This window comes from Parasteatoda tepidariorum, chromosome 4 (assembly GCF_982258835.1).
Source record: "Parasteatoda tepidariorum strain Cologne lab strain chromosome 4, Ptep-v5.0, whole genome shotgun sequence".
Classification (NCBI taxonomy): domain Eukaryota; kingdom Metazoa; phylum Arthropoda; class Arachnida; order Araneae; family Theridiidae; genus Parasteatoda; species Parasteatoda tepidariorum.
Window position 1 is genome coordinate 80,945,979 of NC_141758.1, and position 6,678 is coordinate 80,952,656.

The following is a 6,678-nucleotide window of genomic DNA, read 5'->3' on the forward strand; positions in this document are numbered from 1 at the left end:
TTGTTAAAAATCGATGTTAGAATTACACAAATACTATATTTGTTAGAATGCAATCATAAAGAAATAAGCAAAACAAGAACTTTTCCAAAAAATAGGTTTCGTTAAATTTGAGAAGAGTTGATGTTTATTTAAAAGAAGCAATTATCACAATACATTTTTGTTAGGCAAAGATTGACTTTTTGTTGTTCAAAATAAACTCTAACGATTTCACCTATAAGAATTAAATAAATTGATCGTAAAAAGCAACAAATGAATGATAAAAAACTATTATACTAAACAATAATTGCAAATCAGATACCTGCAAGCGACCTAGTGTGAGTATCTTCATCCTGATTGGTTGTTGAAACGTAGCATTTCTGCACGTTAGAAACTGTTGTTTCCATTTTATTTCGATTAAGTCGAGCAAGTCAAGTATCAATTTTACTAAGAAACACATTCTATATTCTTTCACAGAGATTTTTTTCACAAAGATTTAAATTCTTTCACTATATATTTCTTACTTTACACAAAGACAGAAATGAATTCATTTAGAACATAAACTTATTACGCATCGATGTTGCCAGGTACACAAAATAAAGTTATATCATGGTTACAATAAAATGCATAGACAAATAATAAATCTAAGTTAAGTAACATGTGCAGACGAGAAAGAATTATATTTAAACAAATTTGATGTGTGATACGGCTCTTTTTTTTAATTAATTTCACGTTAATTAGCATTCTAACTTATGTGGAAAAACTTAGCTCGATTTTAACACGCTAGTTTGCTTATAAACGATCAGATGGCGCTAATGTCATAGGTCACATGAGTGAGTATCCATGATCTTTTTTTTCTTGAAGTGCAAGTACCTAATTATAAGTGAAAATTGGACTTTCTTTCTATACTAAGAAAATACAGCAAAGTGAAAAATGTATTTAACATAAATAATTTGTTTATCTTTATATTCTCAGTTGAAAAGTCATTCGTTGTAAAGCTTTCTACAGATTATACAAGAATCTATGACATTCTTCTACATCATCTAACTCTTTAGTTATAAATAAAAAATACATAAATTAGGTAAAGTAATAGTAACAACTAGGAGGCTTCGCCCCCTGCTCGCTGGCGCTCACCAACCCCCGGAACTGCTTTTGCAGTTCATTTCGGATTGCTTCGCAATCCAATGCTCGCTTTGCTCGCTCATTGGATACGTTCTTAACGTCTAGTTTTTGTATACTTTTTTGAATACTGAAGTTCCGAAAACTTTTCACTGTAGAAAATTCTAAACCTGTACATTCCAATATTAATTTGAAATTGCAAACAGTTCACATATTTTTCTTAATCACACTATTCTAAATTTCAGTTGTTGAGAAAAGTAACTGTTGCAAGTTTTGTTTTAAAGTCTTTCCCACCAGAGGGCTAAAGCCATGTGTTGTAAAACGATATGAAATAGTTGTCTGCCACTGAACGCCGGATGTAAAGCATCGGCTTTGATGAAGATAATTTTGTATTTTTAATTCTCTGAAGGGCGCCACCTTAATAATAAGGAATTTGTAAAATAAATGTATCTATTTTTGATAATTGATGAAGCCCATCATTTTGTGTTTTCATCAGTGTTCAGAAGCAGAACAACTATAAGATTTTTTTGTTTTATCACAAAAATAAAATATAAAATGTATAAAAAACAAAGAAAAGAGTAAGAAAATGAGTATAGTCATAGAAAAAGTTAAAATTATAATATAGTATTTGTCAGTTAAAATAAAACTTTTTGTTTAAGTCATTGCTAACAATTCAAATTTCTCCGAGGCAATTCTAAAGTATAAATTAAGATAGTATTGTTAAGTTGAAACACAATATTTTTAGTTTTGATGTCAACAATACAATTCAATTTTTCACAAAAACGATTGTTTCCATTTTTAAGTTCAATGTCAACAATTCAAATTTTTCTGAGGCAACTCTTAACCTCTAAATATTATTTTTTTTTATGTACACATTTCTAAATGTCAGTATTCAACCACAAAACAACTTAAAGTCCTCAAATTTAGCATGAAGTTGTAAAATGTAATGAAAGAGGGTCATAGCAATAATGAAAGTAGAAGTAAAGTTAGTAGTGTAAAATTAAAACAATATCTTTAATCAATGAGCCAAGTTCTTCAAGAAGCAGTTGTAGAAGTAGGTTGTTTATTTAAAACTTTTTATAGAATTTCTTTAAGAACGCAATTGTTAATTTGGGCATTTGGCGATACAACACTTTTAGAATTGAAGGATTTGTTATGTCAAGCGCTCAGGTATCATAATTTTGATCTAGTTGCGCTTCTATGTCATTTTGATTTATGTTGCTAAGTTAACTTTTAAAAAATTCTATGGCTGGCAAGAGCATTTTTATTTTTTAAGTTGTTTATTTTTATTTCTTTTAGAGTTCGTTATTTTTTTAGCGAAATGTTTTTTAACCTAACAGAATTCTTTGCCGTCTGTTTTCTCTATAAATGAAGAAAATAAAGTAAATATTTAACTGTTGTGAAAAGAATCTTATTTATTTGTACAAAGTACTTTAGCCAAAATTTGGGAGCCACGTAAGAGAATTATGTATATTAGATCAGAAACACATCATTAAAAGGCAGAATGCTTTGGTGTTTTCAAAACAAAACAAACGTTGCCACCGGCGGAAAAGAAATACAGCCAAATTTCGGGAGCCACGTAAGAGAATTATATATAATAGATAGATATTAATTATTCAAAACGATGACTTCAAATACGCTAACTGCTGGTGCTAACTATTAAATAAAACATAGAATAGATATAAAAAACGTTTTTTGAAGGATTTAAATTTTTGACGATTAAAGTATGGAAGTTTGCGAAATTGATCGAATAGTTGTTGAGGATAGAATTTTAAAAACATAGCTTTTTAGAAAATTTATAAGTCTGAAACTATTTAACTAAATGTTGTATTCTCACGATTAAATATTTTTTCAACCATTAAATTTTTTGACCCTTATTAAGTAAAGTAATGAAACGTAAACAAAAAGTCATTTAATTATATTTTACTTTATGTTATTTTTGAATAACCGAATTTTTTAATTATGTGAAAATGAAGTTTTCGATTCGCTTCAAAGCTTCCTAAGATGTGTCTTAATATGCAGAAAGTGATATTATCATTGAGGAAAGTGATATTATCATTGAGGAAAGTGATATTATCATTGAGGAAAGTGATATTATCATTGAGGAAAGTGATATTATCATTGAGGAAAGTAATATTATCATTGAGGAAAGTGATATTATCATTGAGGAAAGTGATATTATCATTGAAGAAAGTGATATTATCATTGAGAAAAGTAATATTATCATTGAGAAAAGTTATATTATCATCAAGTTTTCTCCGGACACCTTTCCCTGACTAAAGTATCGGGACAATATTTTGAAGACTGCCACTACCTTTCTCCACACATTGACGGTATAGAAATTCAAATGTGTTAAAAAAAGAAATAAATGTTTATTCAGAGAAAATACGTTCTTTGTCTGTTTCTGTAAATGAATGAAATTTAGCACTAATAAATTACATATTTGGGGTTACCCTTTTAAACTATTAAAATTGGCTTTTAGTTTGTAAAAATCCGATCATTGGAACAAAAGTTATTTAAAATGTATTCGTTCTTTTTGTTCCATATACTGAATACACAAAATATTTGTGAATAATATAACAAAAAAATGAAACTTTTTGCATCTAATTAGGATTTTATAACAAAGAATTATAAGTTCAAATACTTCAAGTGTTTAAAATTGATAATATAACGTTTTAAATGTAATTGCTGCAATTTAGATCAGAGATAAATTAATGAAATTCCAACATACTGATTATAAAAGCATAATAACTTTTAGTCAAATATCATATGATTTCACGTATGATTTTCAATTTCGAACTATTTGGCAAAAGAAACTTTCACCAAAAGCAAAATATCCAGACAAGTTTCTAAAACGGGTATTAACGCGAATTCTTTTCGTAAAACAACTCGAACTTTATGATGATTTAAAAATATTCGAAAGCTTGTGAAACATAAAACTTTGAATCAACATGTTTTATTAATGCGCGTACAATTGAATGAAAAAGTTTTTCTAGCATAAAACATTCATATTCAAATATGCTGAAGAGAGGGCAATGACTTATGCGGATTTATTCACTTCATTCGTAAAATATTTTCTTAAAAAGAATGAATGAAACTTTTACGTTCCGAGACGAGGTAAAAGGTTCTTTTGAGAAAAGTATTTACCCTAAATAGAATAATTATCTCATATTCTTAGTTGTGCAATAAGAGGATACTCTTCATACAATATTTACGATCGATGTATGAAGCTCTTTCATTTTTTGGATGAAGCTTATAGATAAAGTTTCTTCATTTACATAGAGATGTTGAAACCTACTTAAGTCAATTATTTGTGCTTTGTTGTTAACAAACCATATTATGGGGAAAATTGGAATTTCTGTTTGTTTTTATGGCAGAATTGGAAAGAGTTTGTCAATAAAAATTAGAAGAATTAGGGAATACAACAATTTATATGTATTTTTCAACGAGAATTTTTAATCTATTTCAAGAGATTCGAGAAAATGTTGATTTCACTAAAACATCGATATATAATTCTTTTGAAACTGTTTTTTTTATTTGAAAGGTATGGATAGTTTCAAAAAAAGATAAATTTCAGTTCGGTATAAAGATCTTTTATAAAAGTTATGCTTATGAAAAGAATTTGTTAAAAATACCTTTGATTAAAAAGAAGCAAACTATCTCTTAATAATTTGTTAGAAGTATCGATTTGCCAATTTCAGTTCTATGATGTGAAAGAATATGTTTTAACTCATATATTTTTGTTATAAAACTGTCATGATAATTCTAATGAAATCAAAGTATAAAATGAATAATATTAAAAAAAAATGTTTAATTTGTTTGTTGTTAAATGTCCATATGGTCATGAAAACATTTAAGGTTTAATTTGTTGAAAACTAGAAGAAGCATATTTTAGAGGAAATGAATCATAATATTTATAATATTTACTGATGTACATAACGATTAAATTAAGCTTATGCGTTATTCTAAATTACCATACAAACTTTAAAGTATAAATTGCAAATTGAAACGGTTTTTTGTGTTTTAAAGTGACAACAGTTATTATGAACCGCTGTAAATTTACATAGTGTGCTTGTGGGAATGACAACATCACCTTACAAAAAACATAGTGCTTTTGCTGTTGGCAGGAGTACAAAAATATAATTGAGGTAGAAAATTAAGATAAAGACAGTTTAAGATATTTCTTCGTATCCAAATATGAAAGCTGTCTTGGTTGAGGGGACAGAGCACTCGCTTTCCAATGCAGAGACCTGGATTCCGTTAGCGGCATACATCGACCACAATTGTGGTGTAGTTCATATCGCAAAATTCTTCGTTAAAATAGCAGAGTTAGTTACAATAAACGTACTTACAATTACAAAAAATTAAGGTGTTTTTGAGGTTGTGTTGAGAGTGGCAGGCTTAAAAAAATACACTTGAGGTAAATAATTAGGTTATATTTTGCACCAAAAATAACCTCATGAATGAGAATATTATAGGTGATGCATCAACTAGAACTATATTTTTGTTCAATAATATTAAATGAAATTTAAAAATTTCTTGGGTTTATTAATAAACTGCGTTAGTCTTTAAACCTTACGGAATGTCACAACCCATTAAAATAATAAGTTAATTTGCAAATGTCTCTCGCATTTTACAATACATCAGACTAATTGGAAAAGTCTTCAACACTTTCTACTCTTATAAAATATTATTTGGATTGTTAAATGCATTCAATATATAAGCACAAAGGCTATTTTGGAAATACGCAGAGAATTACTCAGTCAGACCGAATTTGCCCAAGTTTATTACAATCTAACTTTAATAAGACTAATATGGACTTATTACAAACTTCCGGAAATAAATAAATCTAATTGAGCCTTAAATAGTGTGATTTTTAATTTGCCTAAAAACTCAGTGCAATATGCCTAAAAAATGTCAGGCTGATGAGAAGGTGAATAAAACTTTTTCAATTAGCCTCGTGAATTGTAAAATCATGGCTGCTGTTTGCTAAGAACCAGATTATTCAGTTATTTAATATTCAATTCCACTGACGACACTATTATTTTTTAGGGAGAGGGAAAAGTTCACCAACTGATCAGAACAAGCCTTTAAATGTCTACCCTATAAAACAAGATTGAAGTGTTTCAACTATTTTTAAAAATTGTACCAATCAAAAGGTTATTCAAGATAGCAAATTTTCCAACGTACTCACGGTACATTTTCAATGACAGTTTCATATAATATGACAACGAGCGACAAGAAAGAAAAGTCAGATAATTGGTTGGTTTCCGTGCTCATGGACAGTTTACCAGATGGGGCCGTGGGAGGTCTACACAGCCTCAGCTATCTGCAATCAATTGTACGCATAGAAGTCCTCTCCGGGACAATCAGTAACTTGATGCAACGCAGCCATTATAGTTGGACAGGTGAAAACACGGTCATGTCCCTGTTAGGTGTTAAGGCAGTTTTTGCAGTAAGTGTACGTTCTGGCTCAACTCTCCAGTATTCTCATCACGCTAAAGTGCTGAGTTCTAAATCCTGTTAAGGTTCTTGTTGACTTTCTGCTAATGTTGAGATCGCAGCTCTGATGTTTCAAGAAAT